This window comes from Adiantum capillus-veneris, chromosome 9, assembly GCF_014529385.1.
Source record: "Adiantum capillus-veneris isolate H3 chromosome 9, ASM1452938v2, whole genome shotgun sequence".
NCBI classification, from domain to species: domain Eukaryota; kingdom Viridiplantae; phylum Streptophyta; class Polypodiopsida; order Polypodiales; family Pteridaceae; genus Adiantum; species Adiantum capillus-veneris.
The window spans coordinates 111,779,935-111,799,242 of NC_140939.1; positions in this window are offsets into that span (position 1 = coordinate 111,779,935).

Sequence of the window (19,308 nt, forward strand, 5' to 3'; positions counted from 1 at the left end):
GTGAGATGCGACGAGTGTGAGAGCCCATTGGCTTTGTCATTTCAAGTACATTCCTCCACAATAAATATGCACAAAATTCACGAAATGTGATTTATTGTTAAAAAAATGTGAATCAAGTCAGATACGGCGAGACTAAGATCCCATTGGCTTTTTAATCTCTAGCGCATTTCTCCACAATGAATATGCACAAAATTCATGAAATTTGATTTATTGTTAAAAAAATGTGAATCGGGTGAGATGCGGCGAGTCTAAGAGCCCATTGGCTTTGTCATCTCAAGCGCATTCTCCTCAATGAATATACACAAAATTCACGAAATGTGATTTATTGTAAAAAAAAATGTGAATAAAGTGAGATGGGCCAAGTCGAAGAGCCCATTGGCTTTGTCATCTCAAGCATATTCCTCCACAATGAATATGCACAAAATTTGCAAACTGTGATTTATTGTTCAAGAAATGTGAATGGAGTGAGTTGCGGCGAGTATAAGAGCCCATTGACTTTCTCAGCGCATTCCTCCTCAATGAATATGCACAGAATTCACGAAATGTTATTTATTGTAAAAAAAAATGTGAATCAAGTGAGATGCAGCGAGTCGAAGAGCCCAATGGCTTTGTCATCTCAAGCGCATTACCCCACAATGAATATGCACAAAATTGACGAAATGTGATTTATTGTAAAAAAAATGTGAATCAAATGAGATGTGGCAAGTCTAAGAGCCCATTCACTTTGTCATCTCAAGCGCATTCCTCGTGAATGAAGATGCACAAAATTCACGAAATGTGGTTTATTGTAAAAAACAATGTGAATCAATTGGCTAAGAGCCCATTGGCTTTGTCATCTCAAGAGCATTCCTCCACAATGAATATGTACAAAATTCACGAAATGTGGTTGATTGTACAAAATAATGTGAGTAAAGTGATATGCGAGAAGTCTAAGAGCCTATTGGCTTTGTCATCTCAAGCGCATTCCTCCTCAATGAATATGCACAAAATTCACGAAATATAATTTAATTGTTTAAAAAAATGTGAATCAAGGGAGATGTGGCTAGTCTAAGAGCCCATTGGCTTTGTCATCTCAAGTGCATGTCTCCACAATGAATATACATAAAATTTACGAAATGTAATATATTGTTAAAAAAATGTGAATCAAGTGAGATGGGGTGAGTCTAAGAGCCCATTGGCTTTGTCATCTCAAGCGCATTCCTCCTCAATGAATATGGACAACGTCACAAAATGTGATTTATTGGCTAAAAAATGTGATTCAAGTGTGATGCGGGAAGTCTAAGAGCCCATTGTCTTTGTCATCTCACGTGCATTCCTCCTCAATAAATATGCACAAAATTCACGGAATGTGATTTATTGTAAAAAATTGTTAATCAAGTGGATGCGGCTAGTCTAAGAGCCCATTGGCTCTGTCATCTCAAGCGAATTCCTGCACAGTGAATATGCAGAAAATTCACAAAATGTGATTTATTGTGAAAAAAACGTGAAACATGTACGATGGGGCGGGTCTAAGAGCCCATAAATGGGCTTTGTCATCTCAAGCGCATTCCTCCTCAATGAATATGCACAAAATTCACGAGATGTGATTTATAGTAAAAAAAAATGTGAATCAAATGAGATGCGACGCGTCTAAGAGCCCATTGGCTTTGTCATCTCAAGCGTATTCCTCCAGAATAAATATATACACAAAATTCACAAAATGTGATTTATTGTTGAAGAAATGTGAATCCAGTGAGTTGCGGCGAGTATAAGAGCCCATTGACTTTGTCATCTGATTAGGCGCATTCCTCCACAATGAATATGCACAAAATTTGCGAAATTTGATTTATTGTGAAAAAAAAAGTAAAAGAAGTGAGATGCGGCGAGTCTAAGAGCCCATTAATGGGCTTTGTCAGCTCAAGCGCATTCCTCCTCAATGAATATGCACAAAATTCATGAGATGTGATTTATAGTAAAAAAAAATGTGAATCAAGTGAGATGCGGCGAGTCTAAGAGCCCATTGGCTTTGTCATTGCAAGCGCATGCCTCCAAAATGAATATGCACAAAATTCACAAAATGATTTATTGTAAAAAAAAAAGTGAATAAACTGAGATGCAGCGAGTCTAAGAGCCCATTGGCTTTGTCATCTTAAGTGCATTACCCACAATGAATATGCACAAAATTTACGAACTGTGATTTATTGTAAAACAAATGTGAATAAAGTGAGATGCAACGAGTCTAAGAGCCCATTGGCTTTGTCATCTCAAGCGCATTCTTAATCAATAAATATGCACAAAATTCACGAAATGTGATTTATTGTTTAAAAAAATGTGAATCAAGTGAGATGCGGTGCGTCTAAGAGCCCATTGGCTTTGTCATCTCAAGCGCATTCCTCCACAATGACTGCATACAAAATTCATGAAATGTGATTTACTATAAAAAACAATGTGAGTAAAGTGATATGCGGCTAGTCTAAGAGCCCATTGGCTTTGTCATCTCAAGCGCATTCCTCCTCAATGAATACACAAAATTCACGAAATGTGATTTATTGTTAAAAAAAATGTGAATCAAGTGAGATGCGGCGAGTCTAAGAGCCTTTTGGCTTTGTCATCTCAAGCGCATTCCTCCACAATGACTGCATACAAAATTCACGAAATGTGATTTATTGTAAAAAACAATGTGAATCAAGTGAGATGGGGCGAGTGTAAGAGCCCATTGGCTTTGTCATCTCAAGCGCATTTCTTCTCAATGAATATGGATAAATTCGTGAAACGTGAATTATTGGATTAAAAAATGTGAGTCAAGCGAGATGCGGCGAGTCTATGAGCCCATTGGCTTTGTCATCAAGCGCATTCCTCCTCAATAAATATGCACAAAATTCACGAAATGTGATTTATTGTAAAAAAAGAGTGAATCAAGTGAGATGCGACGAGTCTAACAGCCCATGGCTTTCTAATCTCAAGCCCATTCCTCCTCAATGAATATGCACAGAATTCACGAAATGTTATTTATTGTAAAAAAAAATATGAATCAAGTGAGATGCAGCGAGTCTAAGAGCCCAATGGCTTTGTCATCTCAAGCGCATTACCCCACAATGAATATGCACAAAATTGACAAAACGTGATTTATTGTAAAAAAAATGTGAATCAAATGAGATGCGGCGAGTCTAAGAGCCAATTCACTTTGTCATCTCAAGCGCATTCCTCGTCAATGATTATGCACAAAATTCACGAAATGTGATTTATTGTGAAAAAAAAGTGAAAGAAGTGAGATGCGGCGAGTCTAAGAGCGGATTGGCTTTGTCATCTCAAGCGCATTCCTCCTCAATAAATATGCACAAAATTCACGAAATGTGATTCATTGTACAAAACAATGTGAGTAAAGTGAGATGCGGCGAGTCTAAGAGCCCATTGGCTTTGTCATCTCAAGCGCATTCCTCCTCAATTAAACTGCACAAAATTCACGGAAAGAAGTGAGATGCGGCGAGTCTAAGAGCCCATTGGCTTTGTTATGTCGAGCGCATTCCTCCTCAATAAATATGCACAAAATTCACGAAATGTGATTTATTGTAAACAAAGAGTGAATCAAGTGAGATGCGGCGAGTCTAAAAGCCCATTGGCTTTCTCATCTCAAGCGCATTCCTCGTCAATTAATATGCACAAAATTCACGTAATGTGATTAATTGTATAAAAAACGTGAACCAAGTGAGATGAGACGAGTTTAAGAGCCCATTGGCTTTGTTATGTCGAGCGCATTCCTCCACAATGACTGTGTACAAAATTCACGAAATGTGATTCATTGTACAACACAATGTGAGTCAAGCGAGATGCGACGAGTCTAAGAGCCTATTGGCTTTGTCATCTCAAGCGCATTCCTCCTCAATAAATATGCACAAAATTCACGAAATGTGATTTATTGTAAACAAAGAGTGAATCAAGTGAGATGCGGCGAGTCTAAAAGCCCATTGGCTTTCTCATCTCAAGCGCATTCCTTGTCAATGAATATGCACAAAATTCACGAAATGTGACTTTTTGTAAAAGAAACGTGAACCAAGTGAGATGCGACGAGTCTAAGAGCCCATTGGCTTTGTTATGTCAAGTGCATTCCTCCACAATGACTGTGTACAAAATTCACGAAATGTGATTCATTGTAAAAAACAATGTGAGTAAAGTGAGATGTGGCGAGTTTAAGAGCCCATTGGCTTTGTCATCTCAAGCGCATTCCTCCTCAATGAATATGCACAAAATTCACGGAATATTATTTATTGTCAAAAAAAAGTGAATCAAGTGAGATGCGGCGAGTGTGAGAGCCCATCATTGGCTTTGTCATTTCAAGTACATTCCTCCACAATAAATATGCACAAAATTCACGAAATGTGATTTATTGTTAAAAAAATGTGAATCAAGTCAGATACGGCGAGACTAAGATCCCATTGGCTTTTTAATCTCTAGCCCATTTCTCCACAATGAATATGCACAAAAATTCATGAAATTTGATTTATTGTTAAAAAATTGTGAATCGGGTGAGATGCGGCGAGCCTAAGAGCCCATTGGCTTTGTCATCTCAAGCGCATTCCTCCACAATGAATATGCACAAAATTCACAAAAAGTGATTTATTGTGAAAAAAAAGTGAGACAAGTAAGATGCGGCGAGTTTAAGAGCCCATTGGCTTTGTCATCTCAAGCGCATTCTCCTCAATGAATATACACAAAATTCACGAAATGTGATTTATTGTAAAAAAAAATGTGAATAAAGTGAGATGGGCCGAGTCAAAGAGCCCATTGGCTTTGTCATCTCAAGCATATTCCTCCACAATGAATATGCACAAAATTTGCAAACTGTGATTTATTGTTCAAGAAATGTGAATGGAGTGAGTTGCGGCGAGTATAAGAGCCCATTGGCTTTGTCATCTCAAGCGCATTCCTCCTCAATATATATGCACAAAATTCACGAAATGTGATTTATTGTAAAAATAGAGTGAATCAAGTGAGATGCAGCGAGTCTAAAAGCCCATGGCTTTCTCATCTCAAGCGCATTCCTCCTCAATGAATATGCACAGAATTCACGAGATGTTATTTATTGTAAAAAACAATGTGAATCAAGTTAGATGCAGTGAGTCTAGGAGCCCAATGGCTTTGTCATCTCAAGCGCATTACTTCACAATGAATATGCACAAAATTGACGAAATGTCTTTTATTGTAAAAAAAATGTGAATCAAATGAGATGCGGCGAGTCTAAGAGCCCATTCACTTTGTCATCTCAAGCGCATTCCTCGTCAATGAATATGCACAAAATTCACGAAATGTGATTTATTGTACAAAAAAATATGAATCAAGTGAGATGCGGCGAGTCTAAGAGCCAATTGGCTTTTTCATCTAAAGCGCATTCCTCCACAATGAATATGTACAAAATTCACAAAATGTGGTTGATTGTACAAACCAATTTGAGTAAAGTGATATGCGGCGAGTCAAAGAGCCCATTGGCTTTGTCATCTCAAGCGCATTCCCCCTCAATGAATATACACAAAATTCACGCAATGTGATTTTTTTTAAAAAGAAGTGAAAGAAGTGAGATGCAGCCAGTCTAAAAGCCCATTGGCTTTGTCATCTCAAGCGCATTCCTCCACAATGAATATGCACAAAATTCACGAAATGTGATTTATTGTTAAAAAATTGTGAATCAGGTGAGATGCGGCGAGTCTAAGAGCCCATTGGCTTTGTCATCTCAAGCGCATTCCTCCACAATGAATATGCCCAAAATTCACGAAATGTGATTTATTGTGAAAAAAAAGTGAGACAAGTAAGATGCGGCGAGTCTAAGAGCCCATTGGCTTTGTCATCTCAAGCGCATTCTTCTCAATGAATATACATAAAATTCACGAAATGTGATTTATTGTAAAAAAAAAAAGTGAATAAAGTGAGATGCGACGAGTCTAAGAGCCCATTGGCTTTGTCATCTCAAGCGTATTCCTCCACAATGAATATGCACAAAATTTGCAAACTATGATTTATTGTTCAAGAAATGTGAATCGAGTGAGGTGCGAAAAGTATAAGAGCCCATTGGCTTTGTCATCTCAAGCGCATTCCTCCTCAATGAATATGCACAAAATTCACGAAATATAATTTAATTGTTTAAAAAAATGTGAATCAAGAGAGATGCGGCTAGTCTAAGATCCCAGTGGCTTTGTCATGTCAAGCGCATTCCTCCACAATAAATATGCATAAAATTCAGAAAATGTGATTTATTCAGAAAATGTGATTTAAAAAAATGTGAATCAAGTCAGATACGGCGATTCTAAGAGCCCATTGGCTTTGTCATCTCAAGCGCATGTCTCCACAATGAATATACACAAAATTCACAAAATGTGATATATTGTTAAAAAAATGTGAATCAAGTGAGATGGGGCGAGTCTAAGAGCCCATTGGCTTTGTCATCTCAAGCGCATTCCTCCTCAATGAATATGGACAAAGTCACGAAATGTGATTTATTGGTTAAAAATTTTGATTCAAGTGTGATGCGGGGAGTTTAAGAGCCCATTGTCTTTCTCATCTCACGCGCATTCCTCCTCAATAAATATACACAAAATTCGCTGAATGTGATTTATTGTAAAAAATTGTTAATCAAGTGGATGGGGCGAGTCTAAGAGCCCATTGGCTTTGTCATCTCAAGCGCATTCCTCCACAATGAATATGCGGAAAATTCACGAAATGTGATTTATTGTGAAAAAAAAGTGAAACAAGTGAAATGCGGCGAGTCTAAGAGCCCATTAATGGGCTTTGTCATCTCAAGCACATTCCTCCTCAATAAATATGCACAAAATTCACGAGATGTGATTTATAGTAAAAAAAAAATGTGAATCAAGTGAGATGCGACGAGTCTAAGAGCCCATTGGCTTTGTTATCTCAAGCGTATTCCTCTAGAATAAATATATACACAAAATTCACAAAATATGATTTATTGTTGAAGAAATGTGAATCCAGTGAGTTGCGGCGAGTATAAGAGCCCATTGAGTTTGTCATCTGATCAGGCGGATTCCTTCTCAATGAATATGCACAAAATTCACAAAATGTGATTTATTGTAAAAAAAATGTACATCAAGTGAGATGCGGCGAGTCTAAGAGCCTAGTGACTTTGTCATCGCAAGCGCATTCCTCCACAATAAATATGCATAAAATTCACGAAATATGATTTATTGTGAAAAAAATGTGAATCAAGTGAGATGCGGCAAGTCTAAGAGCCCATTGGTTTTGTCATCTCAAGCGCATGCCTCCACAATGAATATGCACAAAATCCACGAAATTATTTATTGTAAAAAAAAATGTGAATAACGTGAGATGCAGCGAGTCTAAGAGCCCATTGGCTTTGTCATCTCAAGCGCATTACCCCACAATGAATATGCAACAAATTTACGAAATGTGATTTATTGTAAAAAAATGTGAATCAAGTGAGATACAGAGAGTCTAAGAGCCCATTGGCTTTGTCATCTCAAGTGCATTCCTCCTCAATGAATATGCACAAAATGTGATTTATTGTTAAAAAAAATGTGAATCAAGTGAGATGCGGTGAGTCGAAGAGCCCATTGGCTTTGTAATCCCAAGCACGTTCCTCCACAATGACTGCGTACAATATTCACAAAATGTGATTTATTGTAAAAAAACAATGTGAATCAAGTGAGATGGGGCGAGTCTCAAGCGCATTTCTCCTCAATGAATATGGAAAAATTCACGAAATGTGATTAAGTGGTTAAAAAAATGTGAGTCAAGCGAGATGCGGCGAGTCTAAGAGCCCATTGGCTTTGTCATCCCAAGTGCATTCCTCCTCAATAAATATGCACAAAATTCACGAAATGTGACTTATTGTAAAAAAAAGGTCAATCAAGTGAGATACAGCGAGTCTAAAAGCCCATTGGCTTTCTCATCTCAAGCACATTCCTCCTCAATGATTATGCACAGAATTCACGAAATGTGATTTATTGTAAAGTAAGAGTGAATCAAGTGAGATGCGGCGAGTCTAAAAGCCCATTGGATTTCTCATCTCAAGCGCATTCCTCGTCAATGAATATGCACAAAATTCACGAAATGTGATTTATTGCAAAAACAAATGTGAATCAAGTGAGATGCGACGAGTCTAAGAGCCCATTGGCTTTGTCATCTCAAGGGCATTCCTCCACAATGACTGCGTATCAAATTCAAGAAATGTGATTTATTGTAAAAAATAATGTGACTAAAGTGAGATGCGGCGAGTCTAAGAACCATTGGCTTTGTCATCTCAAGCGCATTCCTCCTCAATGAATATGCACAAAATTCACGAAATGTGATTTATTGTGAAAAAAGAGTGAAACAAGTGAGATGCGGCGAGTCTAACAGCCCATTAGCTTTGTCATCTCAAGTGCATTCCTCCACAATGAATATGCACAAAATTCACGAAGTGTGGTTTATTGTTAAAAAAAAGTGAATCAAGTGAGATGCGGCGAGTCTAAGACCCCATTGGCTTTGTCATCTCAAGCGCATTCCTCATCAATGAATATGCACAAAATTCACGAAATGTGATTTATTGTTAAAAAAATGTGAATAAGGTCAGATACAGCGAGACTAAGATCCCATTGGCTTTTTGATCTCTAGCGCATTCCTCCACAATGAGTATGCACAAATCTCACGAAATGTGATTTATTGTTAAAAAATTGTGAATCAGGTGAGATGCGGCGAGTCTAAGAGCCCATTGGCTTTGTCATCTCAAGCGCATTCCTCCACAATGAATATGCACAAAATTCACGAAATGTGATTTATTGTGAAAAAAAGTGAAACAAGTGAGATGCGGCGAGTCTAAGAGCCCATTGGCTTTGTCATCTCAAGCGCATTCCTCCTCAATGAATATGCACAAAATTCACGAGATGTGATTTATAGTAAAAAAAATTTGAATAAAGTGAGATGCGACAAGTCTAAGAGTCCATTGGCTTTGTTATCTCAAGCGCATTCCTCCTCAATGAATATGCACAAAATGTGATTTATTGTAAAAAAAAATGTGAATCAAGTGAGATGCGATGAGTCTAAGAGCCCATTGGCTTTGTCATCTCAAGCGCATTCCTCCACAATTACTGAGTACAAAATTCACGAAATGTGATTTAATATAAAAAACAATGTGAGTAAAGTGAGATGCGGCTAGTCTAAGAGCCCATTGGCTTTGTCATCTCAAGCGCATTCCTCCTCAATGAATATGCACAAAATTTACGAAATGTGATTTATTGTAAAAAACAATGTGAATCAAGTGAGATGCGGCGAGTGTAAGAGCCCGTTGGCTTTGTCATCGCAAGCACATTCCTCCACAATGACTGTGTACAAAATTCACAAAATGTGATTTATTGTTAAAAAAAATGTGAATCAAGCAAAATGCAGCGAGTCTAAGAGCCCATTGGCTTTGTCATCTCAAGCGCATTCCTCCTCAATAAATATGCACAAAATGCACGAAATGTGATTTATTGTAAAAAAAAAGTTAATCAAGTGAGATACGGCGAGTCTAAAAGCCCATTGGCTTTCTCATCTCAAGCGCATTCCTCCTCAATGAATATGCACAGAATTCACGAAATGTGATTTATTGTAAAAAAAGAGTGAATCAAGTGAGATGCGGCGAGTCTAAAATCCCATTGGCTTTCTCATCTCAAGCGCATTCCTCGTCAATGAATATGCACAAAATTCACGAAATGTGATTTATTGTAAAAAAAAATGTGAATCAAGTGAGATGCGACGAATCTAAGAGCCCATTGGCTTTGTCATCTCAAGCGCATTCCTCCGCAATGACTGCGTACCAAATTCAAGAAATGTGATTTATTGTAAAAAACAATGTGACTAAAGTGAGATGCAGAGAGTCTAAGAGCATTGGCTTTGTCATCTCAAGCGCATTCCTCCTCAATGAATATGCATAATATTCACGAAATGTGATTTATTGTGAAAAAAAAGTAAAATAAGTTAGATGCGGTGAGTCTAAGAGCCCCTTGGCTTTGTCATTTCAAGTGCATTCCTCCACAATGAATATGCACAAAATTCACGAAATGTGATTTATTGTTAAAAAATTGTGAATCACGTGACATGCGGCAAGTCTAAGAGCCCATTGGCTTTGTCATCTCAAGCGCATTCCTCCACAATGAATATGCACAAAATTCACGAAATGTCATTTATTGTGAAAAAAAAGTGAGACAAGTAAGATGCGGCGAGTCTAAGAGCCCATTGGCTTTGTCATCTCAAGCGTATTCTCCTCAATGAATATGCACAAAATTCACGAAATTTAATTTATTGTATAAAAAAATGTGAATCAAGTGAGATGGGGCGAGTCTAAGAGCCCATTTCCTTTGTCATCTCAAGCGTATTCCTCCAAAATGTATATGCACAAAATTCACAAAATGTGATTTTTTGTTCAAGAAATGTGAATCGAATGAGTTGCGGCGAGTATAAGAGCCCATTAACTTTGTCATCTCAAGCGCATTCCTCCTCAAGGAATATGCACAAAATTCACGAAATGTAATTTATTGTTTAAAAAAATGGAATCAAGGGAGATCCGGCGAGTCTAAGATCCCAGTGGCTTTGTCATCTCAAGCGCATTCCTCCACAATAAATATGCATAAAATTCAGAAAATGTGATTTATTGTTAAAAAAAATGTGAATCAAGTGAGATGCAGCGAGTCTAAGAGCCTATTGGCTTTGTCATCTCAAGCGCATGCCTCCACAATGAATATACACAAAATTCACGAAATTATTTATTGTAAAAAAAAAAGTGAATAAAGTGAGATGGAGCGAGTCTAAGAGCCCATTGGCTTTGTCAACTCAAGCGCATTACCCCGAAATTAATATCCATAAAATTTACGAAATGTGATTTATTGTAAAAAAAATGTGAATCAAGTGAGATGCAACGAGTCTAAGAGCCCATTGGCTTTGTCATCTCAAACGCATGCCTCCTCAATGATTATGCACAAAATTTACGAAATGTGATTTATTGTAAAAAATAATGTGAATCAAGTGAGAAGCGGTGAGTCTAAGAGCCCATTGGCTTTATCATCTCAAGAGCAATTCTCCACAATTCTCAAGAACAAAACCGTGAGTCAAGCGAGATGCGGCGAGTCTAAGAGCGCATTGGCTTTGTCATCTCAAGCGCATTGCTCCTTAATAAATATGCACAAAATTCACGAAATGTGATTTATTTTGAGAAAAAAGTGAAAGAAGTGAGATGCTGCGAGTCTAAGAGCCCATTGGCTTTGTCATCTCAAGTGCATTCCTCCAGAATGAATATGTACAAAATTCACAAAATTTTATTTATTGTTAAAAAAATGTGAATCAAGCGAGATGCGACGAGTCTAAGAGCGCATTGCCTTTGTCATCTCAAGCGTATTCCTCCACAATGAATATGCACAAAATTCACAAAATGTGATTTATTGTTCAAGAAATGTGAATCGAGTGAGTTGCGGCGAGTATAAGAGTCCATTGGCTTTGTCATCTCAAGCGCATTCCTCCTGAATGAATATGCACAAAACTCACGAAATGTAATTTAATGTTAAAAAAAATGTGAATCAAGGCAGATGCGGCGAGTCTAAGATCCCAGTGGCTTTGTCATCTCAAGCGCATTTCTCCACAATAAATATGCATAAAATTCATAAAATGTGATTTATTGTTAAAAAAATGTGAATCAAGTGAGATGCGGCTAGTCTAAGAGCCTATTGGCTTTGTCATCTCAAGGGCATTCCTCCTTAATGAATATGGACAAATTCACGAAATGTGATTTATTCGTACAAAAAATGTGAGTCAAGTGAGATGCGGGGAGTCTAAGAGCCCATTGGCTTTGTCATCTCAAGCGTATTCCTTCAGAATGAATATGCACAAAATTCACAAAATGTGATTTATTGTTAAACAAATGTGAATCCAGTGAGTTGCGGCGAGTATAAGAGCCCATTGACATTGTCATCTGATCAGGGGCATTCCTTCTCAATGAATATGCACAAAATTCAGAAAATGTGATTTATTGTTAAAATAATGTACATCAAGTGAGATGCGGCGAGTCTAAGAGCCCATGACTTTGTCATCGCAAGTGCATTCCTCCACAATAAATATGCATAAAAATTCACGAAATCTGATTTATTATTAAACTAATGTGAATCAATTGAGATGCGGCGAGTCTAAGAAGAGCCCATTGCCTTTGTCATCTCAAGAGCATGCCTCCACAATGAATCTGCACAAAATCCACGAAAATATTTATTGTAAAAAAAATGTGAATAAAGTGAGATGCAGTGAGTCTAAGAGGCCATTGGCTTTGTCATCTCAAGCGCATTACCCACAATGAATATGCAACAAATTTACGAAATGCGAATCAAGTGAGATGCAGCGAGTCTAAGAGCCCAATGGCTTTGTCATCTCAAGCGCATTACCCCACAATGAATATGCACAAAATTGATGAAATGTGATTTATTGTTTAAAAAAATGTGACTCAAATGAGATGCAGCAAGTCTAAGAGCCCATTCATTTTGTCATCTCAAGCGCATTCCTCGTCAATGAATCTGCACAAAATTCACGAAATGTGATTTATTGTAGAAAAAAATGTGAATCAAGTGAAATGCGGCGAGTCTAAGAGGCCATTGGCTTTGTCCTCTCAAAGCGCATTCCTCCACAATGAATATGTACAAAATTCACGAAATGTGGTTGATTGTACAAAACAATGTGAGTAAAGTGATATGCGGCAAGTCTAAGAGCCCATTGGCTTTGTCATCTCAAGCGCATTCCCCGTCAATGAATATGCACAAAATTCACGCAATGTGATTTATTTTTATAAAAAAAAGTGAAAGAAGTGAGATGCGGCGAGTCTAAGAGCCCATTGGCTTGGTCATCTCAAGTGCATTCCTCCACAATGAATATGCACAAAATTCACAAAATGTAATTTATTGTTTAAAAAATGTCAATCAAGTGAGATGAGGTGAGTCTAAGAGCCCATTGTCTTTGTCATCTCAAGCGCATTCCTCCTCAATGAATATGCACAAAATTCACAAAATGCGATTTATTGTGAGAAAATGTGAATCAAGTGAGATGCGGCAAGTCTAAGAGCCCAGTGGCTTTGTCATCTCAAGAGCATTCCTCCACAATGAATATGCACAAAATTCACGAAGTGTGATTTATTGTAAAAAAAAAGTGAATCAAGTGAGATGCGGCAAGTCTAAGAGCCCATTGGCTTTGTCATCTCAAGCGCATTCCTCCTCAATGAATATGCACAAAATTCACGAAATGTGATTTATTGTTTAAAAAATGTGAATCAAGTCAGATACGGCGAGACTAAGATCCCATTGGCTTGTTCATCTCTAGCGCATTCCTCCAGAATGAATATGCACAAAATTCACGAAATGTGATTTATTGTTAAAAAAATTGTGAATCAGGTGAGATGCGCTGAGTCTAAGAGCCCATTGGCTTTGTCATCTCAAGCGCATTCCTCCACAATGAATATGCACAAAATTCACAAAATAAGATTTATTGTGAAAAAAAATGAGACAAGTAAGATGCGGCAAGTCTAAGAGCCCATTGGCTTTGTCATATCAAGCGCATTCTCCTCAATGAATATACACAAAATTCACGAAATGTGATTTATTGTTTAAAAAAATGTGAATAAAGTGACATGTGACAAGTCTAAGAGCCCATTGGTTTTGTCATCTCAAGCATATTCCTCCACAATGAATATGCACAAAATTTGCAAACTGTGAATAAAGTGAATAAAGTGTGAATAGAGTGACATGCAGCGAGTCTAAGAGCCCATTGTCTTTGTCGTCTCAAGCGCATTACCCCACAATGAATATGGACAATATTCACGAAATGTGATTCATTGTAAAAAACAATGTGAGTAAAGTGAGATGCGGCATGTCGAAGAGCCCATTGGCTTTGTCATCTCAAGCGCATTCTTCTCAATGAATATACACAAGATTCACGAAATGTGATTTATTGTAAGAAAAAATGTGAATCAAGTGAGATGCGGTGAGTCTAAGAGCCCATTGGCTTTGTCATCTCAAGCGCATTCCTCCACAATGACTGCATACAAAATTCACGAAATGTGATTTACTATAAAAAACAATGTGAGTAAAGTGAGATGCGGATAGTCTAAGAGCCCATTGGCTTTGTCATTTCAAGCGCATTCCTCCTGAATGAATATGCACAAAATTCACGAAATGTGATTTACTTTTTAAAAAAATGTGAATAAAGTAAGATGTGGTGAGTCTAAGAGCCCATTGGCTCATCTCAAGCACGTTCCTGCACAATGACTGCGTACAAAATTCACAAAATGTGATTTATTGTAAAAAACAATGTGAATCAAGTGAGATGGGGCGAGTCTAAGAGCCCATTGGCTTTGTCATCTCAAGCGCATTTCTCCTCAATGAATATGGACAAATTCACGAAATGTGATTTATTGGTTAAAAAAACGTGAGTCAAGCGAGATGCGGCGAGTCTAAGAGCCCATTGGCTTTGTCATCTCAAGCGCATTCCTCCTCAATAAATATGCACAAAATTCACGAAATGTGATTTATTGTAAAAAAAAAGTGAATCAAGTGAGATGCGGCGAGTCTAAAAGCCCATTGGCTTTCTTATCTCAAGCGCATTCCTCCTCAATGAATATGCACAAAATTCACCAAATGTGATTTATTGTAAAAAAACTGTACATCAAGTGAGATGCGGCGAGTCTAAAAGCCCATTGGCTTTCTCATCTCAAGCGCATTCCTCGTCAATGAATGTGAATCAAGTGAGATGCGACGAGTCTAAGAGCCCATTGGATTTGTCATCTCAAGCGCATTACTCCACAATGACTGCGTACCAAATTTAAGAAATGTGATTTATTGTAAAAAACAATGTGACTATAGTGAGATGCGGCGAGTCTAAGAGCCCATTGGCTTTGTCATCTCAAGTGCATTCCTCCTCAATGGATATGCACAAAATTGACGAAATGTAATTTATTGTGAAAAAAAGTGAAACAAGTGAGATGCGGCGAGTCTAAGAGCCCATTGGCTTTGTCATCTTAAGTGCATTCCTCCACAATGAATATGCACAAAATTCACGAAGTGTGATTTATTGTAAAAAAAAAAGTGAATCAAGTGAGATGCGGCGAGTCTAAGAGCCCATTGGCTTTGTCATCTCAAGCGCATTCCTCCACAATGAATATGCACAAAATTCACGAAGTGTGATTTATTGTAAAAAAAAAGTGAATCAAGTGTGATGCGGCGAGTCTAAGAGCCCATTGGCTTTGTCATCTCAAGCGCATTCCTCCTCAATGAATATGCACAAAATTCAGGAAATGTGATTTATTGTTAAAAAAATGTGAATCAAGTCAGATACGACGAGACTAAGATCCCATTGGCTTTTTCATCACTAGCGCATTCCTCCACAATGAATATGCAAAAAATTCACGAAATGTGATTTATTGTTAAAAATTTATGAATCGGGTGAGATGCGGCGAGTCTAAAAGGCCATTGGCTTTGTCATCTCAAGTTCATTCCTCCACAATGAATCTGCACAAAATTTACGAAATGTGATTTATTGTGAACAAAAAGTGAAACAAGTGAGATGCGGCGAGTCTAAGAGCCCATTGGCTTTGTCATCTCAAGCGCATTCCTCGTCAATGAATATGCACAAAAAAATGTGAATCAAGTGAGATGCGGTGAGTTTAAGAGCCCATTGGCTTTGTCATCTCAAGCGCATTCCTCCACAATGAGTGCGTACAAAATTCACGAAATGTGATTTACTATAAAAAACAATGTGAGTAAAGTGAGATGCCGCCAGTCTAAGAGCCCTTTGGCTTTGTCATCTCAAGCGGATTCCTCCTCAATGAATATGCACAAAATTCACGAAATGTGATTTATTGTTAAAAAAAATGTGAATCAAGTGAGATGCGGCGAGTCTAAGAGCCCATTGGCTTTGTCATCTCAAGCACGTTCCTCCACAATAACTGCGTACAAAATTCACAAAATGTGATTTATTGTAAAAAACAATGTGAATCAAGTAAGATGGGGCGAGTCTAAGAGCCCATTGGCTTTGTCAATTAAAGCGCATTTCTCCTCAATGAATATGGACAAATTCACGAAATGTGATTTATTGGTTAAAAAAACTTGAGTCAAGCGAGATGCGGCGAGTCTAAGAGCCCATTGGCTTTGTCATCTCAAGCGCATTCTTCCTCAATAAATATGCACAAAATTCACGAAATGTGATTTATTGTAAAAAAAAAGTGAATCAACTGAGATGCGGCGAGTCTAAAAGCCCATTGGCTTTCTCAGCTCAAGCGCATTCCTCCTCAATGAATATGCACAGAATTCACGAAATGTAATTTATTGTAAAAAAAGAGTGAATCAAGTGAAATGCGGCGAGTCTAAAAGCCTATTGGCTTTCTCATCTCAAGCGCATTCCTCGTCAATGAATATGCACAAAATTCACGAAATGTGATTTATTCTTTAAAAAAATGTGAATCAAGTGAGATGGGACGAGTCTAAGATCCCATTGGCTTCATTATCTCAAGCGCATTCCTCCACAATGACTGCGTACAAAATTCACAAAATGTGATTTATTGTAAAAAACAATGTGAGTGAAGTGAGATGCGGGGAGTCTAAGTGTTGGAGCTATATATGGCTCACTGTACTCAACTTGGTCTCACCTATATATTTGTATCTTGTCCTCAATATGAATCAGTCTTTGGGAGCGTATATGGTGTGTCTCTTGTCTCGTCTCTCTCTTTCTCTCTACATCTCAACATGGTATCAGAGCAGTAACGATCATGCGCCAATTCAATTCATAGTGACAAAACAGTATGTGTATGCAATTTGCATGTAAGATTCAAAAATTGCTACAAATTTTTATTTTGAGCATTGATTCTTGTTAATTGTGGTTGTTTTGTGTTAAGAAGAATATGATTAGTGTTTTGTGTGACGTTTATTGCTAATCAATCTAATCGTTGATTACGTTTTCTTGTTCATGACACCCTGAACTTCATCTCAATTTTTCTTGCTGTTCTGCTCAAAATTTGGAGAAACGGGAAAAGTGCAATGGAGCATAGCGCAATGGCACTTTTTATCCAAAACTTGTTCGTCTCCTCGAGCTCTTCGATTTGAGTTCTAGGTTTGCGTCAATCGGAGTTCGCAGCAGAAAGTTATGCTGTTTTTACTGCAATTGAGCTTGACGCAGCTTTCTTCGTCCTACTTCTTCGTGAAGATTTAGAGAAGATTTAGCTTTTTGTTATTCATATTGTGTCCGTCAATCTTGCGTCTCACGCCACTCTATTTTGAGGACTCTTTTATTATTAACGTCTCCTTTACCCTGCCGTTTTTGGGTGACGTCTCTTACAATTTTGGAAGTTCCTTGAGCATCCTTCTTACGTTTATCGTTGACAGAACGCAGTCCTCATATCTCTCTCATTCTCAATTGCGGCCTTCACCATATATGGTGTGCAAATTCTGCGATCTTATCTTATACGTCTTCTCGCAACAAGATATGGCTATGAATATTCTCGTCAACGGCTTTCCTTCTGGCCAGCGTTCTGTTCCTCCTTTCCAAGGTCAAGGTTTTCCAGGATGGAAAGCAAAGATGTTGTTAATTCTTGAAGGCGATGAACTCTCCGATGTTGTTCTTGGAAATCGTGTTTGTCCGCCTCAGCCTGTTGATACGGATAATGATAACGTGCTTATCACTGAAGGACCTATATTTGAAGATTGGAATGTTGCCTATACGGATTGGCAACGACGTGATAAAGCAGCTCGTCGGTATATTCTTTCTGCTCTTACTGATTCCCTTTTGCTTGATATGTACGAACTGCCTACTTCCCACGACGTATGGAAGTACCTTATTGCAAACTTTCAGAAGAAATCTGTCACAGAAATACTTTATTTGACAGGGTTGCTTAACAAGTTACAATATGAAGTTGGTACTGCCATGACGGGACATATTGAATCTTTCAAATCTATTATTAATCAACTTGCTGCTGCCGGTGATCCTGTTCCACAAAAGCAACTCATTACACTTCTCCTTGATACGGTGAAGGACTCTTCTTATGATAACATTGTTACTATTCTCTCTAATAAAGATGGTCTTGATTTCGACCAAGCCTGCATGTCTTTAATTGAATACTCTCAACGTCAAGAACGTCGTAATGCTAGTCATGATACAGCTATGATTTCACATGAGGAGACTGAGTCACAACAGATGGAACGGGCTTTTTATGCTCGAAGGCGTCCATTTCAACGAGGAAACCGCAGAGGTGGCCGTCGCGGTAATATTTTCTCTCGTCTCAAATTTCCTAATAAGCAATGTTCTTACTGCAACAGAAATGGCCATACTGAAGATGATTGTTGGGCACGTCAATATGATGAAGAACACAATATTACCACTAAACAACCACGTTTATCTAGAGACTCTTCTTCTTCTTCTTGTGAATATTGTGGACGATATGATCATCCCACTCATATGTGCTATAAGCGTCGATTCGACACAGATCGGAATAGAGCATATGCTATTGAACATCGAAACAACATTGTACCAGAAACAAGCTGCGTCCTATGTTCAGTTGCTCCAGACAGAATACTTCATGTACGCGATGGATCACTTTTTATTGTCGATTCTGGTGCTACAGGAAATATGACATATCAGTCTAAGTGGCTCCATAACTACCATCCACTGCCAGTTCAACGTGTTGTTTATCTTGCTGATGATACTACTTGTCAAGTAAAGGGTATTGGAGACTTATATCTTGGTACCTTATCTTCTTCCCCTCGAATTTTGCGAGGAGTATTACATGTACCAGATCTTCAACGTAATCTTCTTTCAGTTGCTAGACTTGTTGATCTTGGTCTGTTTGTTGGATTTGATCATACCAAATGCCGAATTGAGAAAGATGGACAGACTATAGCCACTGCTCCTCGAAATGGTAATTTGTTTGAACTCTCTCTCAACGATGTTGTAGCAAATGTTGTCACTGCTCCAGGTGATCATGATTGCAAAGTATGGCATCACCGTTTTGTTCATGCTGATTTCTCAAAACTCCTTGATCTTCAACGTCGTGATCTTGTTCATGGCATGGATCTTAAAGCCCATTCTCATATGGGAATTTGTGAATTTTGTGCTCTTGGGAAACACAATCGCAAACCCTTTCCTCTTTCAAATACAACTCATTCTCATGACATATTGGATCTTGTTCATACTGATATATGTGGATCTCTACCTTCTTCGAGATCACAATATCGCTACTTCATTACTTTCATTGATGATTTCTCAAGGTATACGACAGTATTTCTACTTTGACAAAAATCTGAAGCCTTATCTGTTTTCAAACAATTGCACAAG